At 37.2% G+C, this 16970-nt stretch overlaps 1 protein-coding gene across 3 annotated transcripts in view; it reads left to right on the top strand.

The window, feature by feature from the left end:
- The window catches only part of MBNL3 (muscleblind like splicing regulator 3), a 117905-nt gene that overhangs the window by 49992 nt on the left and 50943 nt on the right, over positions 1-16970 (top strand). The window lies entirely within an intron of this gene.

Below are 16970 nucleotides of genomic sequence, written 5' to 3'. Positions count from 1 at the left end.
TGTAGAACTAAGCCAGACTAAAGCTTACCCCATCAAAGCCCACTGATCAAGATAGATAGACTTAAAGAAAAAAGTTCAAGAATTTTTGTAGCAGTGAGAAATTGCAGCCTTGCCAAACTTTACGTCTTTGTGTATGGTTTACATTTTGAATACAGTGATCGTAATCCTCATAGAACCTAGAGGAGCCCTTTACCGAATTATAACTTATTAACTGTTATCAAAATACTCTTGACAGGGACCAGTGAGCTTTCAGAGAATGAATAAAGAGTATGACATGAAAATCTCACCATCCAAGAGGAAAATGATGGCATTTTAAAGTTTCTTAGTTGAAGTATATTTTGAACCTTTACCTTAAACATATTGCTACAAAACTAAGTTCACTTAATTTTCTTCCTGCACTGCTGATTGAAAACAATCTCAGTTTTGTGAGTACATTTTATAAGGAAAGTCCTATTGCCAAGGTCATCAAACCCAAATATTAGGTACTACAATATAAACAAAAGGGGAGGGCAGATGAGATATTATGTAGAATAGAACATATATGATTGCAGAACAAGAAAATGCACTGATTTTCATGTTTTATTCATAGTTATCCTTAAATTAAGGATATAGATGTACAAATTAAAGCATGAAGTAAAAAAATGATAGTAGATTCCAGGTTTAATTAATAAGATTTGCTACGAGGCATTCGAGATTTTTTTCAAAATATGTCAAAATGAATTAATCTTAATACGAACCTTTTCAATTTCTTGATATTGTTTTGTTCTCATCATGACCAATTTTACTTCATTAACGTTTTTATTTATGGCTGCATTGTCTAATAGGCATGTATTCCTTCATGTGATCATTTCTTCAGAAAAACATTTTATCAAATGGTATCCTACTTAAGTAGTTACTTTTACTAATTTTGTGTTACTAGTTTTTGTTGCACACCATTCCAGTTCAAGAAGGGAAACTATCATAAAGATAATGGTAATTCCTTCCATTGAAAATGTCGGAATTGCTCTTATTTGCAGCAGATATTATGACTTAAAGGGGTTATTTTGTTTTCTTCATTTCAGTATCATTCAAGTTTCATCTACAATTATTTTGTGTATTATTTAAACCTACTGCTGCAGGACTGGGCAGTGCTGTGAAGTGGAAAAGAGCACTGAGCTAGTTGGGGAAAACAAGGAGATGTCTTTCATCCAGTCCATATAGAGGGTCCAGCACTGCACTAGGAACTTTCCATATGTTGTTTCAGAAGATCTGGGGTACAGTCCCAGCCCCACTACTGTATCTGACCAGTGGCTACTTAATCTGACAAAGCTTGAGTTACTTTATCTCTAATAGATGGATGATTCTTCTCTACCTAACTTCCACGATTATTGTGAAGATTCCAATGAGATAACATAAATGAAAAACCATGTATCACTATAAAAGTGAATTAAATGAAAGATTATTTTCTTACTATTAACTAAGATGTTTGTTTTAGAAGTTCTTCAAAACGGTTCTATTTAGTTAGGGTTTATTATTTAAAACTACAAACAAATGTTCCAAATGGACATGCCCAAATCCAGTTGCCATGAGTGTGATATTAGTTCTTCAAGCTAATTATTACTGTTTTATGGTTTACTTTTTGACATAGAGTTCCTTGCAGGCTTTGTAAATTCTATCTTTCCAGGCATCTGGTAGAAGGAGATGTGTGATCGTCCTAATCATTGGTATGCTTTGATCAGTTCTCCCATTTAAAGGCAAAAGAGTGCCATAAAGGAAACATTTTGAAGAAAAGTAATATGGAAAGCGATTGTTAACAAAATGCATAAATGCATACTGCACTACCACTTTAAAGCTTGGAAAATGTTTAATTCAGAGACTACATAGATAATGGCCAATGAATATTAATAAGCCACTTAATTATTTAAATACACTGTCTACTCACTGCATCCAGTGCTTTTAAAATAATTTTTGCATTACATTAATGTCTTGATGACCAGTCACATAGGACAAAGACGATTTACATAATCCCTACATTGTCAAATTTTATGAAAAATTTAATATTTGAAATATACAAAGACTTTCAAACAGTTAATTAATTTGCCATTTAGATAGCACATTCATCACAGTTCCATGTCTGCACAAAAGCTTTGTCGTTCTTTTCTGTTATATTATTCCTAATCCCTGATATGCATGAAAGCTATAGTAAGTTGAGGGTAATTGACCTATGTTGATTGTACTACTATTATAACTATAATACACAAATAACATCCCTCAATAATTATTACAGCATTTGCTACCCCCCTCGAGTTTGTATAATTGAAACACCTTTGAAATGCATCTGTGCACCATTTCTTCCATGAGTCGTTAAATAACTGAAGCAATAATCTGATGAGTTTTGGGCTGCTGCTTTTGTTTTTCGGTTTTTGTTTTTGTAAGGTTTCCATTAGCACTAGGTACTCTACCAGATGATGATGGTTCTTTGCCTTCATAATAGGCACAATAGATACAATGTTCTATCTCACCTCATAATGAGGGGATGTTATGAAAATAAGGAGGTCAAGCTTGATGACTAATTGTGTATTGTGCTGAAGTGCTGTGCCCATCACTCCATGAATGTTGAGTGTTCAGTGATGAAGTTTGTACCATTTTCAGATTGAGATCTAGACAGTGCAGCCCATAGATTAATTTCCAGCTACATAAAAGATTCACATGTCATGTTTATATGCAGCTGTTTTTTTTTCTCAATTGTCTAGTCTGGTTGGCACAATTTATTTCAAATTTTCTCTCCAAAGTATTGCTTAACCCATTCTGTGCCAATTTCTTGATATTACAGTTTGCCAGTGATCTAGGTTGGTACTTTTAGTTAAGGTCCCTTAGATTTTAACAAAAGATCATCATTAAAAATTCCAACCTAGAATCTTTGTGATTGTTTCCATAGCCAAGATTGTTGTGTTCACGTATTCTGCTTCAACAATGTCATGTCTTGAACCTTCCCCTCTATACTCGAAGCAGTGTGATATCAGACACATGTTATCCAGGAAGAATATAAATGCTGTCATTATTTTTCATTATGACAGATCAACACCCGTCCCATCTGCCTACCTCACTCACCACTTGGGGTAGTTTTGTAATAAAAATTTCTTGGCAAAGGCCTTAGCAACAGGCATAGTCAGAGGACGGTCATGTCAACCCAATATATATTTTAGGAATGTACATTCTTAAAAGATGGAAACTGGGTGAGGAACACACATAAACTGGCCCCACACTATTTCTTGAAACATCACATATGATCACAAGCATAATAATATTTTGACAAGTAATATGCCTGTTGTGTGCCAGGCATATGTATGTGAATCTATTCTTGTAGGTCAAATTGTCCTGAGGTACCAGTATATTCTGTACTAGTATCACTAGTCACAGTAGTTTTCACTAGTTTAAAATTTGAGTATTTTTGGCTGAATATTTATCCCATCCCTACTTGCTAAGGGAAAACTTAGCAGGAGCATAAGACTCCGAGCAACATATTCCCAAGGGTTTCTGGATTATGCAAGATTTAGAACCATTTATGAGCTCCATGAGAGAGGTCTACCTGCGCTATAAAGACACATGGGCAGCGTCTGTCATCCTGAGATTCAAGGAAAATAACATGTTACTTAAGGATATCTATCTTCTATGATACTGACCTTAAAAGGGAAGTATCTTTGGCTAAAGTCAATGCTGTTTTGGGCATTTCAAAAACCTCTTTTGAAAGAAAAATGAAATTACAATTAGTACCTAATCAAATACATATTTATAGCTGAACTTCACTTTTTAAACTTTTTATTTTGACATAATTTTAGACTTACAGAAAAGTTGCAAAAATAGTACAGAGAGTTCCTGCCTACCCTTCACTCAGCTTCCTGTAATGTCAACAACTTACATACCATACATAGCACAGTTATCTGAACCAGGAAATTAACTCTAGTACACTACTATTGAGTAAACTAGAGATCTTATTTGAATTTCACCAATTTTCCCCCTCATGTCCTTTCTCTGTTCCAGGATCCAATCCAGGATCCCACATTGTATTCACTTGTAATGTCCCCTCAGTCTCCTGCAATCTGTGACAGTTCCTCAGTCTTTCCTTATCTTTCATGACCTTGACATTTTGGATGAGTACTGGTCAGTTATTTTGTAGAATGCCTCTCAATTTGGGTTTGTTGAATGCTTTCTCATGATTTGATTGAGGTCATACATTTTTTGCAAGAAAATCACAGAAATGATGTGCATCATATCTGAGAGTACACGATGTTGGTGTATCTTATCACTCATGTTAACCTTAATCACTTGATTGAGATGGTGTCTGCTGGGTTTCTCTGCTGTAAAGTGATCAGTTTTCCTTTTGTGAAAATTGATAAATACCTTCCTTTATTTATTATCTCCTACAACATACCATTGATCGTAAGGGGCATCCCAGTATCCAAGATGTCAAAATGTGAACAAGTGTCCATCTTAGAAGTGATGGCTGATGCACTTCTGTACTTATGGTCAATCAAGAAGGGTAGGGAGGGGAAAATAGACCCAGGGCATGACAGAGAAAGTAATAGCAACAGGCCTCCACAAAGAACACTGGAGAATGGAAAGCCCAAGAAGTTTTGTGATATACGTGTCCCTGTCACATGCTCCTGTGGGATGGCCCCTGTGCTGGAGTCAGTGCCTCTGGCTACCTCTAACTTATTCTCTGCCTCGGGAAACAGATTTTCTATCTTTGTTTTCACAATGGATAACATTTCCCTTCAATTTTAAAAGTTATGCATCTTTATGAAGGGAAAGGAAAATACAAGAGAAATTTTTAAAATCTTACACAAGGAGATAAGAATAAAAATTAAATGTAACAAAATGTAAATAAAATGTAATAAAATGGCATCCTCACTATCCAGTACCACTGCTAACATTTCTACACGTTTCCTTTCAGGCTTTCTTTCTTTTACATAATTGTATAAATGCTGCATAAACCTTGCCTTAACTCCTGCCTCCTCGTAGACCTCACTCCCTCACTCATCCCTCTTGCTGATCCTGGATAGCCAACCTCTCCCTCCATTTATTCTTCCTGTCAGCTTCATATTTTTCCCAGGGTATTAAAAAAAATCTAGATACTGCCTGATCTCCTCCCATTCATAGACTTTTTTAAAATGTCAGTTATTGTGGCTGTTTTTCCGATCAGAAAATAAAAACATACTCTTTCTAGAAAACTGTAATCTAGAGACAAAGATTTAAAAAAAAAACCTGTAATTCCATTACCCAATGAATATCTTCACATGTTGGTGTATATCCCTTCAAAATTTTCTTTAATGACAACGGTTTCTTTAAAATAAAAGGTTTCATTTGTTCCATGGAATTCCAAAAGTTTTCCATACTGGTGAAGGAATAATATTTTAGAAATGTGTTTGCCTTAAAAATACACCATTTTTCAAATAATACGCAACCATCAGAAATGGTTTGTGAGAACTATGCAACAATAATAATAAACTCTGCCATCTGTTGACTGCCTACTGTATTCCAGACACTTCACACATGCCCACTCTAATCCTTACAACAACCCTGTGTAGGCTTTACCATTGGATGGGCCACGTTTCACCAGCTGTGGGGTCTCGGATAAGTACCCAGCTTCCCTGTTCCTACGTTTCCTCACTTGTGAAAACAAAGATGCTCCCAGCCCCTAGCTCTGGAGTCACTGAGCATTCAAATGAGATGACCCACGGAAGGTGCTTGGAGCAGGGCTCGGGTCATCATCGGCACTCCAGAAATGTCCTTTTGCCAAATAAATTCCGGGTGCCCTGAAAATTTAAACATGAAGAATAAAATCAAGCCATGACGGTACTAGAAGAAAATGCAAGTGAACACTTTTATAATCCTGGGTGGGGAAGACTTTCTAAGCCTTCTGTCAAAGGCAGAAACAATAAAAGCAAAGAATTACTAGAATGACTACACAATAAAAGTACTTTCTGAATGGTAGAAAACACCACAAAGTTAGAAGACAAGCAATAATTTGGGCGGGGAAATTGTAACTAATTTGACAGACAAAAAGCTCTTTAATATACTGCAAGCTTTACAAATTAAAAAAAATACACTGAAAGGTATTTTCCTAGAAAAATAGGCAAAGGATACAAACAGCAGAGCCAGACGGTCCGACGTGACCAGTTTATCCGTGGGGACATTTCGATGAGCCCCGTTGACACAGCTGCTCTGATGCTGCGGCTGTGTGTCAGCTGTCCCAGTCGGCACAGCGCGTTCCCTGCCCTCCCTCTCCCCCAACCTCCAGTCCAGAGGACTTGCACTGCCGACCTTAGTCCCTTCTGCATTGTGTACATTTTCTTCTACAAATGTGTTACTTCTAATCAGAAAGAAAAAAGAAAGAAAAAAAACCTTTTCAACAGGGTTAGCCGCTAAGGGAAACTCAAATCATCTTTATAAAAGAAATTTTATGATACTAAATATAATATTTGCACACTTGAATCCTGAGAGAAAAGTTAAGAATTTAGTTGAGCATCTCCTCTATAGTCTGGAGCTGAGAATAAGGAATCTTACTGTGCTCCAAATACCTTCAGTCTTCCCCGCTACTCTGTGTCTCTGTCTATATGGGATTCATTCACTCATTCACTCATTCCCTGGATAGCTGCCTACTGAGCACCTGTCGTGTGCCAGGCCTTGTGCCAGGCCCAGGGATCTAGCAGCGAACTAGAAACAGCCCCTGCCCCCACGGGGCAGTCTAGTTGGGGGAGGGGTGGGCAAAAAGGAATAAATATTCAGGTTCAGGACACATTCTCAGGTATGAAGGAAAATGAAGCAAGGGAAGGACACGGAAAATGGCAGGGACTGCTGTTCTGGATAAAGTGCTAAGGAAGGCCTCTCTGACGGGGTGATATTTGAGGAGAGGCATGAAGGAGGTGAGGGAGTGAGCTGTGAGGACTTCTGAGAACATTCCAGGCAAAGAGAACAGTGACAGCAGAGGCCCCGGAGCAGGAGTGAGCCTGGCGTGTTTGAGGGACATCAAGGTCAGGGGGGTGGCTGGGGCAGAGGGATGAAGGGGAGAGCAGGAGCAGATGGGGTCAGAGAGGTAACGGGCTGAGGGAGATCAGCTAGGGCTGTGTATATCGTGGCCAAGACTCAGAGGGAGAGAGCAGGTCCTGTGTGGCCTCAGATGAGGAAGAACACTGGTGCCTGTGCTGGGCTTCTCTGGACTCTCCTGATGTGTTTCTTTTTGCTGCTGCTTTTGCTCTATGTCCTTTGCTGTAATAAATCGTAGCCTTTAGTATAACCTTCTATTGAGTCTTGTGACTCCTCTGGCAAATCGCCAAGCAAAACTTTTCCATATATTATTCTTTTTCATACATTATTTACCTAATGATATTATTTTTAACTTTTTAATTTTTTTTATTTTTAGGAGGAGGTTGTTTGTTTCTTTTTTTATTTTTTAAAATTTAATTTATGAATGGATAATATATTTTAATTATTCAAAATTTTAAAAAACAAATCGTCATCAATTGATGAATACACAAAATGTGGTTTATACATACGATGGAATATGATTCAGCTATAAGAAAGAATGAAGTACAGTAGTCCCCCTTTATCCATGGTTTTGCTTTCCAAGGTTTCAGTTACCCGAGGTCAACTGTGGTCTGAAAATATTAAATGGAAAATTCCAGAAATAAACAATTCATAACTTTTACATTGCGCACCGTTCTGAGTAGCTGATGAAATCTCACGCAGTCCCATTCCATCCTGCCTGGGATGTGAATCATCCCTTTGTCCAGCGTATCCACGCTGTATACATTACATGCATTTAGTAGCCATCTCGGTTGTCAGATCAGCTGTCATGGTATCGCAGTGCTTGTGTTCAAGTCACCCTTATTTTACTTAATAATGTCCACAAAGTGCAAGAGGAGTGATGCTGGCAATTCAGACATGCCAAACAGAAGCTGTAAAGTGCTTCCTTTAAGTAAAAAGGTGAAAGTTCTTGACTTAATAAGAAAAGAAAAAAAAATCATATGCTGAGGTTGCTAAGATCTATGGTAAGAACAAATCTTCTATCTGTGAAATTCTGAAGAAGGAAAAAGAAATTTATGCTAGTTTTACTGTTATACCTCAAATATGTAAAGGAAAAAACATAGTATATATAGCGTTCAGTACTATCCATAGTATCAGCGACCCACTTGGTGTCCTGGAATGTATGCCAGGTGGATAAGGGGGCACTACTATACTGATAGATGCTACAACATGGATGAACCTTGAAAACATTACACTGAGTGAAAAAAGCCAGTTCAGAAAGACTACATGTTGTATGACTCACTTATATGAAATATCCAGAATTGGCAAATCCATAGAGACAGAAGGCAGATTAGTAGTTGCCAGGCGCATTGGGGGGAGGGGAGAAGGAGTGAAGGCACAGTGCGAAGTGACTGCTAATTGGTACAAGGTTTCTTTTTGGGGTGATGAAAATATTCTGGAGTTAGCAGTAATGGTTGCACAACTTGGTTAATATACTAAAAGCCATTTATGTGTACACTTTAAAAGGTTGAACTTTATGGCATATGAATAATATCTCAAAAAAGTAAAAACAATTAAGTGTAAAAGAGTATGCAGTGAAATTTCTCTCTCATCTCTTTTCTCCAGTTAACCTGTTGACCTCCCAACTGATATATTTAGTTTTCTTTCTCCCAAAGATATTTTATGTATATACATGCAAATATATACATACCTATTCTCACTTTTTTTACACAAAGAGCAGCATAGTTCTCCTTGCTTTTTTTTAGTTAAAAATATTAAAAGTAAAAGGATGGGAAAAGATATACCATACTGACATTAATCAAAAGAAACCCAGAAGTGCTATATTTATATTAAAGATGAACAGAATTTCACACAAATACTGGGCTCTAGTTATAAATCTCTTACAAGCATATGTAAGTACTTTATGTGGATGCTAGGGTTGAACAAATAAGTGAATAGAGAAGAGGTAAATAGCCAAGTTTGTCACCATCAGAGAAAAGAGTTAAAAATAAGGAAAAGGGGAAAGCTAGGATAAATTTGGTGATTTGGATTAAAATGGAGACATCAGTATGAACTCAATTTTCATATGTACACAGATAGACAGGTACAGAAATAAATATAGATGTGTATGTGTTACATGGGTTAGTATGCATGCTTCTGTTTCCTAGCTCTGTCTTAGGAGGACCTACAAGCAAGGACACCCCAATAGTAAGAAGCACACCTAGCACCCAGATCCTGGTTTCTACCACTCTTCAATAAAGGAACCAGGGCTCCTTGGAGTAATGGCTGATGCTGGACTGAGGCAGGGAAAATACAAGTGAACCTGTAATGTCTTGTGGTGCCAGGAAATAGGGAAGTGCTTGGAAAAAGGTGGGGCATGACAAGAGGACACAGGAGCCAATCTGAAGGAGCTCCCAATGGCCAAAGTGTCAAGGTCGTGAAGGTCACTGAGGAACTGTCACACATCGGAAGACTAAGGAGTAAAACAAGTCAACACAATGTGGGATCCTGGATTAGATCCTGGAAAAGAGAAAGGACATGAGGGGGAAAATTGGTGACATTCGAATAAGATCTCTAGTTTACTTAATAGTATTGTACTAGAGCTAATTTCCTGGTTTAGATAACTGTGCTATGTACGGCATGTAAGTTGTTGACATTATAGGAATCTGAGTGAAGGGTACGCAGGAACGCTCTGTACCATTTTTGCAATTTTTCTGTAAGTCTAAAGTTGTGTCATGATAAAATGTTTTAAAAAATTAGCTTTTTTAGTTTTACACATGCATCTCCTGTCTTTTGATGCTCAGAAATACAGTGGGGTATTGTTTCTTTTCATTTTTCTGTCTTTTTTAAACTTTGTGTATAGTAATGAGATAACTCTGAAATTCGTGCAGTGGCTGATCCTGGGACTGATCCCAAATAGCTGAATGAGTCAAATAATTAAATAGTTAAGAAAGCATTTATACCCATAATAGCACTTCACAAACCTAGAAAATCAAGAATTTTGGCTGCAGAAGGAAGACCATTCAGTTCAAATGGTTACCATTTACAGATGAGGAAACTGGAGATCCAGTGAAGAAGAGTCACTTGCCCAACGTCACCAAAGCAGTTATCAAAACAGCCTGAGGACTCCAGTGTTCTTCCAATCATTTTAGTTTTTTTTTCCCCTTGTGGAGAAGAAAAAAAGGGAGAAAACATCAATTGGGCTATTGTTTCACTAAACCTAAAGCATCTGACCCTTATCATGGTCAGACTGTCCCACAGGACATTGGGATGCACTGCCTGCGAAGTTTTGTGGTTCTCCTTCACTTTTTGTACTTCAAATGGGGCGAGGGGAGCCAACTTTCCCTTGCCTAATCCCTTCCTCATTTATTGTTTCATGATACTGTATTTAGATTAAGTCTTTAAATTAAGGTTCATATTTAGTTATTTGACAATGATTTAGGCTATTAATTCTGAGAAGAAGGAGGAAGAGAGGCAGGGTATTTTTTATTTTTAGACAAAGTTATCTAACTTAGTAATACTAAACTCTGTTTAATCTCTGGGAGTCAGAACACTGAGCTGTCTTGACTCCCTTGTCCCTCCTCCTCCCCAAACCCTGCATTGCTGAGTTAGCTAGCCAGAATTGGGGATTATAACTGGCTGTGGATCATGTACATCTTCACTTCATGGAACTCTTTGATGTCTGGGTCTGTTATATACTCCTTAGTACAATGCCCTGGCCAGCTAGGAGGTACCTGTCACAGATCAACTGAAATATTGCAGTAGCAGTTCAGCTTGATTATGGGTCAAATACTTTTTTGTAAAGTAACTTGGGGTCTAACCCAATTCATTTACAGTGTTGTTTATGGGAACATAGCTCAAGATTGTTTCTCTTTCCACCTCAAAGCCAAAGTTGCAATTGGCCACATAGTGAGAAAGGACTTGTGATATCAACCAGAATTTGATACCATTGAGATTGATCCTTTGCCGCAGGAACCCTGTTTAGTATGAGAGATTTGAAAATCTCAAGTTTGAGAACTATCTACTATATGTCAACTCTTTTGTTTGGAAGAAACTCTCACATGATATACCTGATCCTACTTGATCATTAAGTAATTCTCTTAATGTCACATAGCTGTATGAAGTCATTACAAATATTGTCTTTTTCTCTATTTCAAGTTTTTGTGAAATGTAGATATAAGGTACTTCTGTGCATCTGGAAATAGCAATTAGTTCTTCTAGGAACATGACTTTATTTATAGAACAATGTTTACTTACTGATCTTTTTGCGCTTACAGATTAGCTTTCTGCTTGTAAAGTCCCAAGGTTACCCTGTTTTCCTTTATCTCAGTCTGCCGCTTGAGTGTTGACCTATAGGGTTATACATTTCAGAGGAATCCTAGCTGTCTGTTCTTTCCTCATTATCTGTAAATAATCTTTTCATTTTCCTCTGTATTTCTTCCTCTATGTAATCAGTCTTCAGTTTCTTAAATTTATGTTTTTTGTTGCTGCTATATAACCCAGATTTGCAATCCTGCTTGGGTTTTCAATGCTTTTATTTCTCTGCCTTCGGTTCTCACAACAGGGTCAAGTTTTACTGCCAGATGTAATTAGAAGTGTAACTAACACTTTTTCCTGTTTTTCTTGATATTGTTTTCTTAAAAGTCAGTAAATGATTCTGTTGGTTCTTCAACCTTTTATTTTCAAAATAATCTCCACTATTTGGACTTAACTGTATTGTCTCTAGAGTTAGAGTAAATTATTTTTTTTAATATCTTGGTCGTGATGAGTTTGTATAATATTGCTTAGTGTCATGTCTAATCTATTATTTAGTTAAGTAGATATGGCTGTAGGATCCATCAATTTTTGCAGCTATAACTTGGTCATAGGCATTTAAATGTATGCTTTAAATTAGATTTTTTTCTGTTGTAAATGGGTATATGTTTTTCTGTTGAAACTCAAAATTTTATTTATTCACTGGAAATTGGTAGAAAAGAAATTAGCCTTTTGCTTCTACCCAAGTTCTTGTGGGTAGACAGTGGAGAGTGAAGGCAATTTCCACACTGTGATAACCATCCATAAGTTTTAAAATGTAGAGTCCACAGTAATATAACTGTTAAATATGTTAAATACGACAAATTCCCTAAACTAAAACATATCCTTTGTGTCAGGCATGACTTGCTAGCTAACTATATAGTAGTAAGGTTCTAATTTCTGTCTGTAGCATGCAGAAATGCAAACAGAAAACCTTTTTCTCTGTAACTTTAAACTCTACACTCATCTTTTATATATGCATCTAGGTATATTGAGTAGTCAGCATTGTGGAATCAGTCATCTCTTACTCAGTTCTAAATACTTTTTGGAGACTGCATCTTTTTTTTTTAACAATTTTATTATTTATTTATTTATTCCCCCCCCCCAAAGCCCCAGTAGATAGTTGTATGTCATAGCTGCACATCCTTCTAGTTGCTGTATGTGGGACGTGGCCTCAGCATGGCTGGAGAAGCAGTGCGTTGGTGCGCGCCCAGGATCCGAACCCAGGCTGCCAGCAGCGGAGCGCGCGCACTTAACCGCTAAGCCATGGGGCCGGCCCCTGGAGACTGCATCTTTTAAGGTGACATTCTTTTAAGACCACATTGTCACATTGCCTTAAAATTTTTGTTCTTCTTATTTATGAAAGATAGTAACACTGAAGTTAACAATTTGAGAATGTTTAATATCTTCAAGAACTATGTATTCTTGTTTTAAACACTTGATAAATACCTAGCCCAGAAGTTATTTTTCTGTTGTTAATGTTTATGCTTATAACATGCTCCATTAACTGAAGTTAAAATTTTTTCCAGCTTTATAAAACCACAATCTCTAGAGTTTTTGCAATTTCCTGGTTATTTCGCTTTTTCTATTAGCCAGGAAAGCATTCTATAAAGGAACAAATTCAATCTTAACTTCCAAGTATCTTAAAAGTTTTAAAACTTTAAAAATTTAAAAAATTTTGTCCATTTTTATTCTGCAAGTACCCCACTAGAAGAAGGATTTATTTTTTTCAGCTTTATTGATATATAATTGACATATAACCTTGTGTAAGTTTAAGGTGTACAACGTGATAATTTTTTTTAATATAACTTATTTATTTTTTTCCCCTAAAGCCCCAGTAGATAGTTGTATGTCATAGCTGCACATCCTTCTAGTTGCTGTATGTGGGACGCGGCCTCAGCATGGCCGGAGAAGTGGTGCGTCGCTGCGCGCCCGGGATCCGAACTCGGGCTGCCAGCAGCGGAGCGCGCACACTCAACCACTAAGCCACGGGGCCGGCCCACACAACGTGATAATTTGATATAAGTATATATTGTGAAATGATTACCACAATAAGTTTAGTTAACACCTCTATCACCTCACATAATTACTCTTTTTTATGGCGAGAACATTTAAGACTTACTCTCTTTGCATCTTTCAAATATATAATACAGTATTGTTCACTATAGTCACCATGCTGTACATTAGATCCCCAGAACTTACTCATCTTCTAACTGGAAGTTTGTACCCTTTGACCAGCATCTCCCCATTTCCCCCACCCCTCAGCCCCTGGTAACCTCCATTCTATTCTCTGTTCTGTGAGTTTGGCTTTTTTAGATTCCACATGAAAGTGAGATCATACAGTATTTATCTTTCTCTGTTTGGCTTATTTCACTTAGCATAATACCCTCGCGGTCCATCCATGTTGTCACAAATGGCAAGATTTCCTTCTTTTTAGTGACTGAATAACATTCCATTGTATATATTTTGGAATATTGTCTTATTTTTCAAAGAATCCTTAGAAGTAGTCTTGATAAATGCCTCTTTCTTGGGTGAACTACACATGTAACCATGGAAATACTTGAAACTAAGCATGGTATCAGCAAGTGGCATAAACATAGAAAACGCTGCCTTGTAATAACAGCTCTAGCAGGGGCTCCTTGTGTGGCCTTGAGCAAGACATGGGAATCCTACTACCTCTGTTTCTCTTCATACAAGAGCAAGCAGCAGCACTCCATTTGTAGGACTATTGGTTGTGGTTTACTACAAGGATTTTATAAATGTCAGGGGTCATTTAATGCTGAAAGTCCTGTTAGATCCATTAAGAGTTCTATATACATTCAGTTCCCCAAAGAAATGATTCATTCAACAAACATTTATTGAAACCTATTACTTGTTAGGCACAGGGCTCAATACTGTGCAGAATACAAAGTTATGGAAGACCTGGTCCTTGCCTGACCTCTTAGTATGAAGCTGCTTGTGTTATGTGCCATAAGCCACGTACAAACTAACTGCTGAAAGAATCCGAGGGGAGAGGCAGGGGCTGGGATTACATCCAGCTCTGGTGGTTAAAGATGCAGTCATGGGAGAGGTACTGTTTGAGGTAATCTTTGAAGGAGGGATAGAAAGATATTCCAGGCAGAGGGGTAACTTGAGCAAAGCCAAAGAAGGAAAATGGTGACGTGCGTTTGGGGAGCTAAGTGTTAAATCAGCCTGGCTGAAGCATAGAACTTGTGTTGGCAGAGGAGTAGCCTTAGAAGTCAGTGAGGAGTTTGAACTTTATTTTGTATCTCTGAGGAATCTGGCAATTTTTAAGTAGAGAAATGACGTCATCAGCCTATACAAGATGAATTGGTAGAGCAGAAGAGACTGGCAAGAGGGGGATCTCTCAGAAAGTTGTTGAAGTATTGAAGGTATAAAATGATAAGAATTTGAATTAGGTGGTGACAATGGGAAGGAAAAGCCAGTGATGGAGTTGAGATGCTGCTAGAGTCAACATGGTTAAGTAAAAGGGGGTTAACATTCTACTCTAGCCTAGTGCTATTGTGTTCACCTTAGTATCCTATTTCATTGAATTTTCAGTGAAGGTCTGCCATACTTTTTTTGGTTTCACATTAGATGCTGTCTTGTTTACCAGTGTATCTTTTGTGCCCAGTATATATAGCACATATTAGGAGCTTGGAAAGTGTGTTTTGAATGACACACGAGCTTGTTGAATCACTTTGAGAGAGAGAATAAATATGGGCTACCTGCAAGGTGCCCAGTCATCTCTCCATACGCATCTGGACTTCCAACCCTACTTCAGTTTTTACTTAAATATGAATGAAAATTGTATATACCCATGTGCCGACTTTCCTCACTCGACCACATTTTAATCTAGGTTTGATGGCCTACAGATTGCTGATTTTCACAAATTTAATTCAATCCCTTAGCATTATAGAAATGTTCTTTGGCCAAATGCTGTTGGATGCTCTCCAAATGTTGCATTCTGAGTGCTTTTACCCTATATGTGGATTTTTAAAAATTTTGCTGAGTGGAAACTATTAAATATTATTTTAAAGTAATTAGTAATTAGTGTGATAATTTAGTAATATTCAAGCATTTCTTTTTGCCTTAAAATGTTTGAAATTGAATTTTACAGCAGATGACTAGCTTGCAAATCAAGGTATTCTTGGAAGCATGATTAGTGCTAATACAGTCATTTTGAATCAAGTACAAGGTCATAAATCTGCAGAAAAGGGTTTTGTGTAAAATGTCACTGCCTTGTCCAATAAAAAATATATTTAAAGTTTAATTAATAACTATTGCTCTGAATGCACAGTGCTTTTTAAAAGTCCAAAGAGTTTGAGCATAGAAAGGCAAAGAAAAATTCTCATAGAGAGAACCCATGCGTTGACATTTTTAAATAAACTTAGCCAGAGCCCTCAATAACTAGAACTTAGTCCAAGCAATCTGCTTTTAGAAGAAATGGGAAAATAATAAGAAATGGGAAAGTAATTTCAAGATTTTTTTAAAAAAGGATCTCTAGGCTTATGAGCTGTATCTTGGAGTTTGTGCAGTCAACTCAATCTCTTATACCTTCTTCACCTTCATTTCCATTTCTGCATAGTGATTTCTGTTTTTCAGAATAGATGATCCTGAGGCCTTGGGTGCAATCCTCAGTAATCAAGATATGATTCAGGTTTGGGCCACTGACTCTACTTTCAAACACAGGAAAGGTTGCTGGAACATTTTAGAAAAATGTTTCAATAAAGAAGGAAGCTTAAAATGATTTTAAGTATTTAGCAGCATTCAGCTGATGTCATTAATATTTTACAATAATATCCATAGTTATGACTTGTGTATGTTAATAGGCAACTGACAGCTAAAACAAAACCAAAACTCTCTCTCACCTTTCCCAAATTCTCAATACCTCACTCTGGTGACACATGACATTTACTCCATCTTTGAAGTATTATTGGTAAAACATATTTAATCATATTTCACTTGTGTCTCCTAGAAATTTCCTATTCTCTCACTAGAGAAACTCATGAGAAAAAGTGACATTGCTTGCAAGTCAGAGATTGTAGAGAAAAAAGAAAGAAAGAAAGAAATTTGGAGACACCTATTGAGAAAGGCTTTTCATTCTGAAATACTTCAGCTCCAGTAATAACGTATTTGAAACAAAACCAGAATGAAGGTGTAATGAGTAAAATAACAAAATAATGAAAAGGAGGTTATAGAGAAAGTAAGACTCCCCCAGGGAGAGAATTATTTGTGCCATTTTTATCACATTCCATTTTCCATTACAAACTCCTCAGCTTTCCTTGAAGTAAAAATGAAGAACTGTGATTAATTATGGCTCAGCGAAGTCTCATTCTCCCCATCAAACTTGCTCCTCCTCCTCAATAGCACCACTAAACGTGCACCGCTAGTCACCTTTGATTTCTACCCCATGGTTTTTCTTTGATTTCTACCCCATTACGTTAAGTGCTAGAGCCCCACTCAGCAACTTTCTTCATGCCTGCGCAGTGGCAAGAGAGATAAGATATGTAAAGTCCTTGTGGGCAGGTTCCATGTCCTATTCTTTGTGTCTTCCACAGTATCCAGCAGTCTTTTTACAGAGAGGTGCTCTTTAACCAGTATACTTTCTTTTATCAGGCAGTGAGTACAATGCAATTCAATACATTTTCCTACTTACTATGGTTGCCAGA

The sequence above is a fragment of the Diceros bicornis genome, chromosome X, assembly GCF_020826845.1.
Source record: "Diceros bicornis minor isolate mBicDic1 chromosome X, mDicBic1.mat.cur, whole genome shotgun sequence".
Taxonomy (NCBI): domain Eukaryota; kingdom Metazoa; phylum Chordata; class Mammalia; order Perissodactyla; family Rhinocerotidae; genus Diceros; species Diceros bicornis.
The sequence above is the reverse complement of the archived record's forward strand: the minus strand, read 5'-3'. Positions and strand labels throughout refer to the sequence as shown.